This window comes from Oncorhynchus tshawytscha, linkage group LG31 (genome assembly GCF_018296145.1).
Source record: "Oncorhynchus tshawytscha isolate Ot180627B linkage group LG31, Otsh_v2.0, whole genome shotgun sequence".
Classification (NCBI taxonomy): Eukaryota; Metazoa; Chordata; class Actinopteri; order Salmoniformes; family Salmonidae; genus Oncorhynchus; species Oncorhynchus tshawytscha.
Genome location: NC_056459.1, coordinates 22948046 through 22962959, shown reverse-complemented (window position 1 = coordinate 22962959; position 14914 = coordinate 22948046).

Sequence of the window (14914 nt, the reverse complement as noted above, 5' to 3'; positions counted from 1 at the left end):
GAGAGAGAGAGAGAGAGAGACTGCTAACCCATCACAGAGCTGCAGAGAGAGAGAGAGAGAGGAGACTGCTAACCCACCACAGAGCTGCAGAGAGAGAGAGAGAGAGAGAGAGAGAGACTGCTAACCCATCACAGAGCTGCAGAGAGAGAGAGAGAGAGAGGACTGCTAACCCACCACAGAGCTGCAGAGAGAGAGAGGACTGCTAACCCACCACAGAGCTGCAGAGAGAGAGAGGAGACTGCTAACCCATCAACAGAGTGAGGAGCCTGCTAACCCACCACAGCGCTGCAGAGAGAGAGAGAGAGAGAGAGAAGAGATTGCTAACCCATCAATGGAGAGAAAGGAGACTGCTAACCCATCAACATAGCTGCAGAGAGAGAGAAAGGAGACTGCTAACCCATCAGATCTGCAGAGAGAGAGGAGACTGCTAACCCACCACAGAGCAGCAGAGAGAGAGAGAGAGGAGGCTGCTAACCCATCACAGAGCTGCAGAGAGAGAGAGAGAGGAGACTGCTAACCCACCACAGAGCTGCAGAGAGAGAGAGAGGACTGCTAACCCATCACAGAGCTGCAGAGAGAGCGAGAGAGAGAGAGAGAGAGAGAGAGAGGACTGCTAACCCAGCACAGAGCTGCAGAGAGAGAGGCTAGACACGTGCCGAAGAGCTGTCCGAGATAGATCACCTGGCCTTTTTTGTTCTGTGTGACACGGATGTTTAAATGGAGGCACTAGCGTAGTACCCCCCGCCCACAAAGCGGGAGGTCTTGCCCCCCAGAGAGCATATGTGACCGACCTAGACCTATTCGGTCTTATTGAGCAACATTTGAATTTTATTTTTTACATTGGATAAAAGTAGACTTAGAGCTACAAACGATGTATCATACACTGCATTTGAGGAACAATGGGAAAGTAATTATGCTTGGAAGTTCATAAACTTGTAACCTCACTTTTGAGAAAATGTTTTGGTACACCTACTGGAGAGCTCTTCTTTATCTACACCCATTCAGCATCGTTCACACCCTCTTAAGCCTTAACCCCACCCATCTCTTTAAGGATTCAGATGTGAGGCCATGTGCTAAACAGAGTGAGGAAGGTAGTGGTGTAAACAACCAAAGGTTTCAAGACTCAAATTGGTGAAACTAGTAACCTACTATAAGGGAAAAAACTCCATGTAAAAAGACACTTTTTCTAGTTGTTGGCCTGTATCCTAATCTGACTTTGGTGCAGGTCATGTTGTTCTTCACATTACCGTCTCTGGTAAACAAACACTCATTTAGCAGTTTTAAAGCTAATTTCCTGTAATGAAAAACAATGATAATTGCGGTTTTCAAAGTGAACACGTCAGATTAGCTGTGAAACTGCAAATATTCCTCTCTGCCACATGGCAACATAAATACACCCCTCCCTAAAAAAAGGGGGTCCCTGTGACACTGAATGTAGACTGTTCTGTCCAGTGAAGGTGGTGCATTCTGGTTCAAATGACAACAGAGAAATAGATGTACACACAAGGACACTGGGCAGCTTTGTGTGTCCAAATCAATCTTTGTTCATTCTATCCTCCCGACTGTATACAGCTACGGACTAAGACAACATCTGTGGCCAAGGCCATAGAAATTCTCTCTCCCCCTCTGTCCCTCCGTCCCTCTCCCCCTCACATAGGACACAATTCTGTCAGATGGAAGAGAACAAACAGAAGGGCGAACGACAGCTTTAAAAATTGGTTAATTTAGCTAAATAAACCCTGTGATCCAAAAACAGCGCCCAGGGCAATGTTGTTTGTTTGTCACACGAAGCCTCCTCCTCCTCCCCCACATAGCCAAGCTTTTTCAAAGTAATCCCAAAAGCAGGCTTTGTTTTTCAATAAAGTGCCTGGTCTATTTCCCAGCATCAATAAGCAACACTCATTGAATTAGTTCCTGAGGAATACAACAAACTGAATACAAAACAACAAACCGTGTGACATGACTGCTGGGAAAAGGCGGAGAACCAATTCCATAATAGCACGCACAGACAGACAGACAGAGCCTGAGACTATTTTAAAATGGTTACCTTTATGACAGGCATACTCCCTGAAACACTGAAGAAATACGGTGTGACAAGTTCAAAATGTCTCCCAGGCAGACAATCAAACAGGCTATAAATAAAGAGAAGACTCACGTCTTCGCCTGAGATTCCTTTGAAGCTTTGAAGACGAGAACACACGTTGGTGTGCGTGTGTGATCAGGTTAGAATGGCTTGAGATTATAACAAAGAATCTGAGTGGTAAAACACTTCTTGAGACCTTGAGTTGGTTGTTTGAGTGAGCTTTATAAGTAGGCCTAAACTGTTAAAGCTGCAACTTTTTGGGTGACCCAACCATATTCACATAGAAATATGAGTTATATCTATCATTCCCATTGAAAGCAAGTCTTAAGAAATTACATATCTGTTCTATGTGCTCTATTTCTATGCTTCCTGTGCTTAAGTTAAATTTTTGCATCTTCTACTTTTGGTTTTGTGCACCAGCTTCAAACAACTGAAAATAGATGTCTTGGCACCCACACACCAGACTATGTGCAACATTCAGACACAGACTCAGGTCCTATGCACAAATGTACTTTTTAACTTATTTTAGTATTCCCAACAATCTTGTTATTTATTCTAGGGACAGTATGGCATCCCTCCGGGTAGATCATGTGAGATGGATAATTAGGAAATAAATAACACTGAGGGTGTAGATCAAATTAAGCTCTGAATAATATCTCTGTATGCTGATTCTCTTTAAAAAGATAGGCTTCCTCTCTCTGATAATGAAATAATTTGGCCCTGTTAATTCTGCTGCCCTACGGCCACAGAGATTGGAATCGGTACATACTTTTTGACTTGATTGATTTTGAGTAATTTATTTTGAATATCATGTATTGATAACACTGTATAGCTTCAGAATGGGAAATGATGTAAATATATCACTAGCCACTTTAAACAATGCTACCTTATATAATGTTACTTACCCTACATTGTTCATCTCATATGCATACGTAGATACTGTACTCTATATCATCGACTGTATCCTTATGTAATACATGTATCACTAGCCACTTTAAACAATGCTACCTTATATAATGTTACTTACCCTACATTGTTCATCTCATATGCATACGTAGATACTGTACTCTATATCATCGACTGTATCCTTATGTAATACATGTATCACTAGCCACTTTAAACAATGCTACCTTATATAATGTTACTTACCCTACATTGTTCATCTCATATGCATACGTAGATACTGTACTCTATATCATCGACTGTATCCTTATGTAATACATGTATCACTAGCCACTTTAACTATGCCACTTGGTTTACATACTCATCTCATATGTATATACTGTACTCGATATCATCTACTGTATCTTGCCTATGCTGCTCTGTACCATCACTCATTCATATATCCTTATGTACATATTCTTTATCCCCTTACACTGTGTATAAGACAGTAGTTTTGGAATTGTTAGTTAGATTACTTGTTGGTTATTACTGCATTGTCGGAACTAGAAGCACAAGCATTTCGCTACACTCGCATTAACATCTGCTAACCATGTGTATGTGACAAATAAAATTTGATTTGATTTGAATCTAGGTTGTTGAGTTACTGTTTTAAAAAGTGGGCTATCGAGGAGTACACACCGTAGCAAAACGTTTAGCAACGAAAGCGTTTCTTATTGGACAAATTCAGGGTAGTCTCTCCCTGTTTCGACCTGTTTACCTCCATTTGGTTCCTAGTGAAGACACTCCAATTTCTGTTCCAAACTATAACTGAGAACATGTTCCACATTACTCCAAGGTTGGTGCCCTCAAGCAAAATAGTGATTGGAGGGAGAGCTAAGAATGGAGCCGGCCGTGGTATCAACATCAATAACAAATAATCTCTCCAATGAGAAGACAGAATTTATCAAATGTGTTAAGAAGTAAATAATTTCAAAGCGAACGTACACTCTGAGGTAGAAAAACTCCATTAGAAACAATGGCAGTCGAAGAAGAAAAGTATTGTGGAACTTGGGCCCAAGGCGCCCCTACTTTAATGTTTCCAGATTTGTCAAATGACTAAAGTAGAATGTCAGTTAGTCAATAAAGCCCAGGGGATGGCAGAGTACTATTAAATAGAAATTACAGGCAGTAGAAATGTGTTTTCCGGGGTTTGGTTGTTTTTGGCCATTCTGGGCACCTCTCGATGCCTGTCAGAGTGTGCCCCAATGATATCTCCTTCTTCTTGAAGGGTGCACTTGTTCACTTCCCTTCATGGATTTGAAAGGAAATTACTGGCAAATGAAAACTCCATCTGACCTGTGCCAACACCAATCCAGTGGGACGTATCCTAGGTGGGACGTATCCTAGGTGTAGTGAGAGGTTAGTGAGCGGGCTACGGAGAAACGTGTTTCCCATCACATCAGTACCACCCTTAATCAGATTGATTAGTGTTGCCTGCTTTAAGAGGAGAGTAGCTGCCCCCCGCTGTGCTGAGGCCTTTAGCAGCTTTCACACACAGCACGACTGCTCACAACTTCAGATGAGATGAGCAAAGGCTTCACTCACAGGTGAGTCCAGGGTGCACTCACATTATCTCCTTTCAGTGTCTGGGGATAAGTGTGTTTTAGTACTAATTTGGCATGTCACAGATTTCTGATCACTCCATTTTGAGTTTTTGAACAACTATTTTTGCTGCACTTCAGACGATGACACTGAGTAGGGATTTTTGCCTTCTGACAGGTCTGGCAATTTGTAAGGTACAGATTAAATGCATTGTATTGTGTATTAGTAACCTTTGACACTTGGTGAAACAAGTATTGTTTTATAAGATCATTATTGCAACTTCACTGAAAAGCAATAACATCCTGGGAAAGCCATGACCTGTCTGAGCTCCTGAGGCAAAGCATAGAGAGAGCGAGAGACAGAAAGAATTTACAAAAAAACAGAGCAAACTAGAATGCTATTTGGCGCTAAACAGAGAGTACACAGTGGCAGAATACCTGACCACTGTGACTGACCCAAAATGAAGGAAAGCTTTGACAATGTGCAGACTCGGTGAGCATTGCTATTTTCCAAAACTGACTGTATGTGTGTCTCTGTCAAAGTAGTGTCGATGTCTTTCCATTTGGATTCATATTCTGAATTGCACCAACACACCAGAGGTCTCAATTGGGCTGACACATAATAATATTTTAGGTTTGTTAAGGCCACACCCCCACAGTTGTTTGGTAATTGTGATGTTGTATATCTAGTTCTTGGTCTCTTACTGCTCCAGATAAACCTTGATATTGTTTATCCCATTCTCTGTTTAGGTGCAATTTCTATGGGCAGTGATTGGAACAAATACAGTAACCTCGGTTGGATGTTCATTTTGATTGTTTCAATTCTACTACTAAGATCCAAGAGAAGTGAATTCCACCGGTCTAGGTCATCATATATTTTCTTGTTAATGTGATTGTAATTCATGCAATAAAGTTTGAGTGTATCTTTTGGTAGATATACTCCCAGATATTTAATGGATGAAGAGGTCCAGGTGAAGTTATACCTACTCTTCAGCTCTTCCTGTGGGGTATACTTATATAGTAGGGCTTGGGTCTTGTGTACGTTAAGCACACAGACCCCCCCTCCCTCAGAGTCCAGTTAAAACAGGCCTTAAGTAGAGGTGTTAATTGTTCTCTGAAGGTCTTGAACCATTCTGGAGGGGAAGCCATCAGGGCCTGGAGACTTGTTGACTTTTTGTTGAGATATTGCTTTATTAATTTCTCCGGTGGACATTTCTAAAGGTAGTCTATCATTTTGCTCTGTCCCAATTGAGGGGAGATCAAGTGAGTTCAAAAAGTGCTCTATTGTCTGTGCATCTGCCTTCTCTGGTTGCTTGTACAGATTTGTGTAATATGATTCAAATGCATTCTGTATTTCATCTAATTTGCATGCGATCTTTTATGTTTTGGGGTCTTTTGTTTTGAAAATGGTATTCTGTGCTGGTTGTTTCCTGAGTCTCCATGCTAGTAATTTGGTTTCCTTTGAACCTGCTTCATAATATCGTTGTTTCAGGAACCTGAGTTTCTCTACTTCTTCTCTATAAATCTGGTCAATTTCCTGTTTTCCCTTTTGATTCTCTCGTAATATAAGAGTGTCTTTGTATTGACTATGAGATCGTTCTAAGTTTCTTAGGGTTTTCTGTAATTTCAGTAGTTTCTGTGCTTTAATCTTTTTCTTGAGAGATGATGTGGTTATGAGCATCCCACAATATAGCAGGAGATACTTCCCCATTATCATTATTCTCCAGATAGATGTTCAATTCTGTCTTTATTGATTCCTTGAATGCTGGATCATTCAGTCTCCTTGTATTAAGTCTCCATATAGTATTTCTTGGTTTGCTATCAAGGTGTAGAGTAAGGTAAACTCCATTATGATCTGATAAGTCGCTCTGCCCGATCCTACAATCCTTAAGCCTGTGTCTATCTGCACTGGACATGAAAAAATAGTCTAACCTGGAGTATTCAGTGTGGCGGGCTGAGTAAAAAATTGTCTAACCTGGAGTATTCAGTGTGGCGGGCTGAGTAAAAAGTAGTCTAACCTGGAGTATTCAGTGTGGCGGGCTGAGTAAAAAGTAGTCTAACCTTGAGTATTCAGTGTGGCGGGCTGAGTAAAAAGTAGTCTAACCTGGAGTATTCAGTGTGGCGGGATGAGTAAAAAGTAGTCTAACCTGGAGTATTCAGTGTGGCGGGCTGAGTAAAAAGTAGTCTAACCTGGAGTATTCAGTGTGGCGGGCTGAGTAAAAAGTAGTCTAACCTGGAGTATTCAGTGTGGCGGGCTGAGTAAAAAGTAGTCTAACCTGGAGTATCCAGTGTGGCGGGCTGAGTAAAAAGTAGTCTAACCTGGAGTATTCAGTGTGGCGGGCTGAGTAAAAAGTAGTCTAACCTGGAGTATCCAGTGTGGCGGGCTGAGTAAAAAGTAGTCTAACCTGGAGTATTCAGTGTGGCGGGCTGAGTAAAAAGTAGTCTAACCTGGAGTATTCAGTGTGGCGGGCTGAGTAAAAAGTAGTCTAACCTGGAGTATCCAGTGTGGCGGGCTGAGTAAAAAGTAGTCTAACCTGGAGTATTCAGTGTGGCGGGCTGAGTAAAAAGTAGTCAAACCTGGAGTATTCAGTGTGGCGGGCTGAGTAAAAAGTAGTCTAACCTGGAGTATCCAGTGTGGCGGACTGAGTAAAAAGTAGTCTAACCTGGAGTATCCAGTGTGGCGGGCTGAGTAAAAAGTATATTCCTTATCAGTCCTGTGGATGTCACGGCCATACATCGAGCAGTCCTAGATCCTGCAGTATCTTATTGATCTTTTTGGCAACTAGATTAATTTTCCTATTTTGGTTTGTGCTGTCCAATTTTGAGTTTAGAATTGTGTTAAAATACCATACACAGATAAGAGTGCCAAAGGTTTCTGTGGCAATTAAATCAAACACCTTCCTGTAGAAGACCATGTCACTCCCTGGGGGTGCGTATACATTAAATAATGTAACTTCCTTGTTATCCAGTTTACATTTAACAAGTATAAATCTGCCCTCCTTGTCTTTTATTTCTGAAATAAACTCAAAATTAACTGAATTTGGTATCAAGAATGCAACTCCCCTTCTACCCACTTTGTAAGAAGAAAAAAAGTGTTCCTAAATCCCATTTTCTTGAGTTTCTCGTGTTCAGGTGTGGATAAGTGAGTTCCTCGTGTTCAGGTGTGGATAAGGGAGTTCCTCGTGTTCAGGTGTAGATAAGGGAGTTCCTCGTGTTCAGGTGTGGATAAGGGAGTTCCTCGTGTTCAGGTGTGGATAAGGGAGTTCCTCGTGTTCAGGTGTAGATAAGTGAGTTTCTCGTGTTCAGGTGTGGATAAGGGAGTTCCTCGTGTTCAGGTGTGGATAAGGGAGTTCCTCGTGTTCAGGTGTAGACACGTGAGTTTCTCGTGTTCAGGTGTGGATAAGGGAGTTCCTCGTGTTCAGGTGTAGATAAGTGAGTTTCTCGTGTTCAGGTGTGGATAAGGGAGTTCCTCGTGTTCAGGTGTAGATAAGTGAGTTTCTCGTGTTCAGGTGTGGATAAGGGAGTTCCTCGTGTTCAGGTGTGGATAAGTCAGGTGTAGATAAGTGAGTTTCTCGTGTTCAGGTGTGGATAAGTGTAGATAAGTGAGTTTCTCGTGTTCAGGTGTGGATAAGGGAGTTCAGGTGTGGATAAGTGAGTTTCTCGTGTTCAGGTGTAGATAAGTGAGTTTCTCGTGTTCAGGTGTGGATAAGGGAGTTCCTCGTGTTCAGGTGTGGATAAGGGAGTTCCTCGTGTTCAGGTGTGGATAAGTGAGTTTCTCGTGTTCAGGTGTGGATAAGTGAGTTTCCTGTCAGAATAGTATGTCACCTCTCTCCCATTTCATCTTTGCTATGACCTTACTTCTCTTGATGTCACTCCCCAGTCCGTTTACATTGAGATTTATGACCTTACTTCTCATGATGTCACTCCCCAGTCCGTTTACATTGAGACTTATAACCTTACTTCTCTTGATGTCACTCCCCAGTCCGTTTACATTGAGACTGATGACCTTACTTCTCTTGATGTCACTCCCCAGTCCGTTTACATTGAGACTTATGACCTTACTTCTCATGATGTCACTCCCCAGTCCGTTTACATTGAGACTTATGACCTTACTTCTCTTGATGTCACTCCCCAGTCCGTTTACATTGAGACTGATGACCTTACTTCTCTTGATGTCACTCCCCAGTCCGTTTACATTGAGACTTATGACCTTAAATTCCCCATGATGCATGAATATAAATAAATAAAAACTGTGCACCATATCTGTCTGCTTATCATGAACCTAAAAATGAACAAAAAAATCAAGAACGATAATAAAGTAAACCAAAGTGGGAAAATACTTTGGTATTCGGACTCCCATGTCAGAGGACTGTCTCTTGCCTCTGGGGTTTGAGGAGATGAGCCTGTCCGCAGGAGGGGCCCCTCGCTCAGATATATGTGTGACGTAGTCACAAACAAGACCTGGTGGAACCGAAAATATTAAGGGCGCCTATTTCGTTGCTTATACACATCGGTTAATTACAAGTGAAAACTATATCGGTCCTGCGTGCATATCATGAATCCTCCCCTCGATATGCCCTTCTGTCGCCCCGTTGTCAATGTGTCATTAATCCTTAGCTAATATATATATATATATATGTTATTACCGTGACGGTACTTAGTGTGTTCGTAAAGAACACAGACTTTTGGCTACTCACCCTTGTTCAGCATTGGGGGAAAATAGGGGAGATGTTTTACCTATTGCAATAATGTCAACTATAACAACCCAAAGTCTTAACAGCTCGTGGTAACTATTAATTCTGTTAAATCCGGTTCAGTGTCTTCCATCTTCCCGTTGGAAATGCCTGAGTCTCTCTCGGATGTGAACGTCCTCTCGCCGAGATGGTTTCCCTGTTTCTCCATGACCCTGCTTGTCAACAATGATCCACGGGAGAGCCTGCTGGAGTCTTTCCACTGGTGATGTCCTCTTTCTCCATGACCCTGCTGGTCAACAATGATCCACGGGAGAGCCTGCTGGAGTCTTTCCACTGGTGATGTCCTCTTTCTCCATGACCCTGCTGGTCAACAATGATCCATGGGAGAGCCTGCTGGAGTCTTTCCGCCGGTGATGTCACCTTTCTCCATGACCCTGCTGGTCAACAGTGATCCATGGGAGAGCCTGCTGGAGTCTTTCCACTGGTGATGTCCTCTTTCTCCATGACCCTGCTGGTCAACAATGATCCATGGGAGAGCCTGCTGGAGTCTTTCCGCCGGTGATGTCACCTTTCTCCATGACCCCGCTGGTCAACAGTGATCCATGGGAGAGCCTGCTGGAGTCTTTCCACTGGTGATGTCCTCTTTCTCCATGACCCTGCTGGTCAACAGTGATCCATGGGAGAGCCTGCTGGAGTCTTTCCACCGGTGATGTCACCTTTCTCCTGGCGGTATACTCCACTGGGAAGGCCCTTGACTTCAGGTCCTCAGCTGCCTCGTCTGCATGCTCATATGTAACCAGGCCTTTTTCCAGAAATACCCACATTTTTGCCAGGTCTGGTGTTTGGAAGCGAATACCCTTCTCTTTAAGTGCTTTCTTAATGGGGGTGTATTCTTTCCTTTTCAGTATCTCTCCCGCGTAGTCATGATCAAAGAACACTCGTTGGCCTTGGACGTTAACAGGCCTTTTCCAGGTTGCATGTAAGACTTTCTCTTTGACTGAGAATCTTAGGAACCGTACTACTATGGATCTTGGTGGGGCGCTGCTGGGGGGTTTTGAGGCCAGAGCTCGGTGTGCTCTCTCGATTCCCAGGTCAGTGTCGTCTTCAAGTATGCCCTTGAATAGACCCTCCACGAAGTTGGACATAGAGTATTTTTCTGCGCCCTCTACTACGTTTTAAAGTCTAATGTTGTTTCGACGTGAGAAACCTTCGAGTTCAGTCACTTTTGCCTGTAGTGCGTGTTGGCTTTTCAGTGACTGTTCAACTGTTTCCTTGTCTGCGGAGTTCCATGTGTCTGTTTCCCCAATGCTGTTCTGAGTCCCCCATTCTTGTAGATATGCTGTGAAGTTCTAATTTGTTTTCTTCCAGTTTCTGGTTAATGTCCTTCTTGAACTCATTTAGTTATTTTCTTACATATTCTCAAAGTTCCTCTCGTAATTCCTCCTTCATCACCTCACAAAATGAGGGTTATTTTGCTGCTGCTATCTTATTTGCGCTAGCATTAGCCATCTCGGGTTCATCGACGATTATATCTTCTGCTGTCTTGTTACGGGTTGTTGTTGTAGCTCCGCGACCTTTTCCTATTTTCCCCTTTTCCATTTTGCGTAAGTTATTATAATGCTCAGAGTAAATACTTGAATTTAGGGGGGGAAATACCCAACCGATGTGCAGTACGAAAAACTATTTCCTAAGTTGCGTCACCGGAAGCCCCAGTTATTCGTTTTTTAATGTATTTTATGTATTATCTCTTACATTGTTAGCCCAGGAAATCGCAAGTGTTATTACATACAGCCGAGAAGAATTATTGGATATGAAAGCGATGACAACTTACCAACATTATGACCAGGAATATGTCTTTCCCGAAGCGGATCCTTTGTTCGGACCTCCACCCTGGACATGTGTTCTTATCCCAGAGGCCGACCCAAAACAACGCGGTTGCCGCAGGAGAGGCAGACGGAGCGGCCTACTGGTCAGACTCAGAAGGTGAGCACACCATCCATCGCTCCCGAGCATATTACTCGCCAATGTCCAATCTCAAGATAACAATGTGGATGAAATTATGGCACAAGTTGCCTTCCAGAGAGACATCAGAGATTGTAACATTCTCTGTTTCAAGGAAACACGGCTCACTCGGGATACGTTATCAGAGTCGGTACAGGCACCCGGTTTCTTCATGCATCGGGCCGACAGAAACAAACATCTCTCTGGTAAGAAGAAGGGCGGGAATGTATGACTTATGATTAACGACTCATGGTGTAATCACAACAACATACAGGAACTTAAGTCCTTTTGTTCACCTGACCGAGAATTCCTGACAATCAGATGCCGACCGCATTATCGTCCAAGAGAATTCTCTTCGATTATAGTCACAGCCGTGTATATCCCCCCCTCCCAAGCAGATACCTCGTCGGCCTTGAAAGAACTTCACTAGACTCTATGTAAACTGGAAACCATACATCCTGAGGCTGAATTTATTGTAGCTGGGGATTTTAACAAAGCTAACCTGAGAACAAGACTTTCTAAATTCTATCAGCATATCGAATGCGCGACACGGGCTGCTAGCATTCTGGATCATTGCTACTCTATCTTCTGCGATGTATACAAGGCCCTCCCCCGTCCTGCCTTCGGTAAATCTGACCATGACTCTATTTTGTTGCTCCCAGCCTATAGACAGAAACTAAAACAAAACAGGAAACGCCCGTGCTCAGGTCAATACAACACTGGTCTGACCAATCAGATTCCATGCTTCAGGATTGCTTCAATCACGTGGACTGGGATATGTTCCGGATAGCCTCAGACAACAACATTGATTTATACGCTGACAAGGTGAGCGAGTTAATTAGCAAGTGCATCAGAGATGTCATACCCACTGTGACTATTAAAACATCTCCTAACCAGAAACCTTGGATTGATGGCAGCATTTGCGCAAAACTGAAGGCAAGGCGACTGGAAACATGACCGAATACAAACAGTGCAGCTATTCCCTCCGCAAGGCAATCAAACAAGCAAAGCGTCAGTATAGAGACAAAGTAGAGTCGCAATTTAACAGCTCAAACACAACACCTATGTGGCAGGTTCTACAGTCAATCACGGATTACAAAAAGAAATCCAGCCCCGTCGCGGATATCGACATCATGCTCCCAGACAATTTAAACAACTTCTTTCATCACTTTGAGGACAATAGAGTGCCACTGACACCAAAGCCTGTGGGCTCTCCTTCTCCATGGCCAACGTCAGTAAAACATTTAAACGTGTTAACCCTCGCAAGGCTGCCGGCCCAGACGACATCCCTAGCCGCGTCTTCAGAGCATGCGCAGACCAGCTGGCTGGTGTGTTTACGGACATATTCAATCAATCCCTATCCCAGTCTGTTGTCACCACATGCTTCACCCCAGGTGGTGAAGGTAGGTAACAACATCTCCACCCTGCTGATCCTCAACACTGGGGCCCCACAAGGGTGCGTTCTCAACCCTCTCCTGTACTCCCTGTTCACCCATGACTGCGTGGCCATGCAAGCTTCCAATTCAATCATCAAGTTTGCAGACAACACTATAGTGGTAGGCTTGATTACCAACAACGACGAGACAGCCTACAGGGACGAGGTGAGGGCTCTGGAAGTGTGGTGTCAGGAAAATAACCTCTCACTCAACGTCAACAAAACCAAGGAGATGATCGTGGGCTTCAGGAAACTGCAGAGGGAGCACCCCCCCCATCCACAGGACAGTAGTGGAGAAGGTGGAAAGTTAAGTTCCTCGGTGTACACATCACGGACAAACTGAAATGGTCCACCCACACAGACAGCGTGATGAAGAAGGCACAGTGCCTCTTCAACAGAAATTTGGCTTGTCACCCAAAACACTCACAAACTTTTACAGATGCACAATCGAGAGCATCCTGTTGGGCTGTATCACCGCCTGGTACGGCAACTTCACCACCCTCAACCGCAAGGCTCTCCAGACGGTAGTGCGGTCTGCACAACGCATCACCGTGGGCAAACTACCTGCCCTCCAGGACACCTACAACACCCGATGTCACAGGAAAGCCAAAAAGATCATCAAGGACAACAACCACCTGAGCCACTGCCTATTCACCCCGCTATCATCCAGAAGGCGAGGTCAGTACAGGTGCATCAAAGCAGGGACCGAGAGACTGAAAAACAGCTCCTATCTCAAGGCCACCAGACTGTTAAACAGCCATCACTAACATAGAGAGACTGCTGTCAACATACTGACTCAAATCTCTGAACACTAATAAATGGACTTAATAAAAGTATCACTATTCACCTTAAATAACACCACTTTAATAATGTTTACATATCCTACATCACTCATCTCATATGTATATACTGCTCTATACCATCTACTGCATCTTGCCTATGCCGTTTGGCCATGGCTCATCCAGATATATATATATGCACATATTCTTATTCTTCCCTTACATTTGTGTGTATAAGGTAGTCGTTGTGAATTTGTTAGATTACTTGTTAGATATTACTACATTGTCAGAACTAGAAGCACAAGCATTTCGCTACACTCGCATTAACATGTGTATGTGACCAATAATTTGATTTGATCGATAGCGAGTGAGACAGAGAAAAAACAAGAGAATGAGAGAGAATGAGGGAGGAGGGCACAGGAGGAAGAGGTGGGAGGGAGGAGGGCACTTTGTCCCTCTTTTATCCACATATTACCAGATGCACATCAGAGCCATCAGCCACCATGACTAATCCACTTAACAGCCCAACAGGCCTGATCAGGCCAGCACCACAGTACAGGGACAAATGGAGTGTATTCCGGGGTGACCTGCTGCTTAAATATAAACTCTCTCTCTGTGTGTGTGTGTGTGTGTGTGTGTGAGAGAGAGAGAGAGAGATGTTGAATGCTGACACAAATACTAAACTATATGAAAATGACCAGGGAAATCATCTTCCATTAACAAATGAACAGTCTTCCCTCAGGAGTCTATGGACAGAATAGAACATTGTCCAGACAGACTCCATTGGGTCGAGCCACAGAGTGGTAAATGGCCTGAGATTCCCCCACGGAGGAGCGAGTGTGTGTATGAGGGAGAGTTCAGCGTGGAGAGGGAGAAAGAACCACTGTCACCTGTGTAAAGATAATAAATATGCCCAAACACAGCAGAGTATGTACAACCAGGCAGCAACACCAGGGCGTCACTGCCGCTCATCTCACTCTCTCTCGTCTGTGGAAGAACTCTGATCCAAGAGACTGCCACGTACAGTACATAGAGAAGTCTCACCAATTCTTCAAAATTGACTGTATAGAAAGCCATATCAACGATAAATGTTGCAGTATGGGTATCTTGTGTGATAGGAAACCATACTGAACAAAAATATAAACACAACATCTAAAGTGTTGGTCCCATGTTTAATAAGCTGAAATAAAAGATCCCAGAAATGTTCCATACTCACAAAAAGCTTACTTCTCTCAATTTTATTTCACAAATTTGTTTACATCCCTGTTAGTGAGCATTTATCCTTTGCCAAGATATTCCATGACAGGTGTGGCATGTCAAAAAGCTGATTAAACAGCATGATGATTACACAGGTGCACCTTGTGCTGGGGACAATACAAGGTCACTCTAAAATGCGCAGTTGTCACACAACGCCACAGATGTCTCAAGTTTTGAGGGAG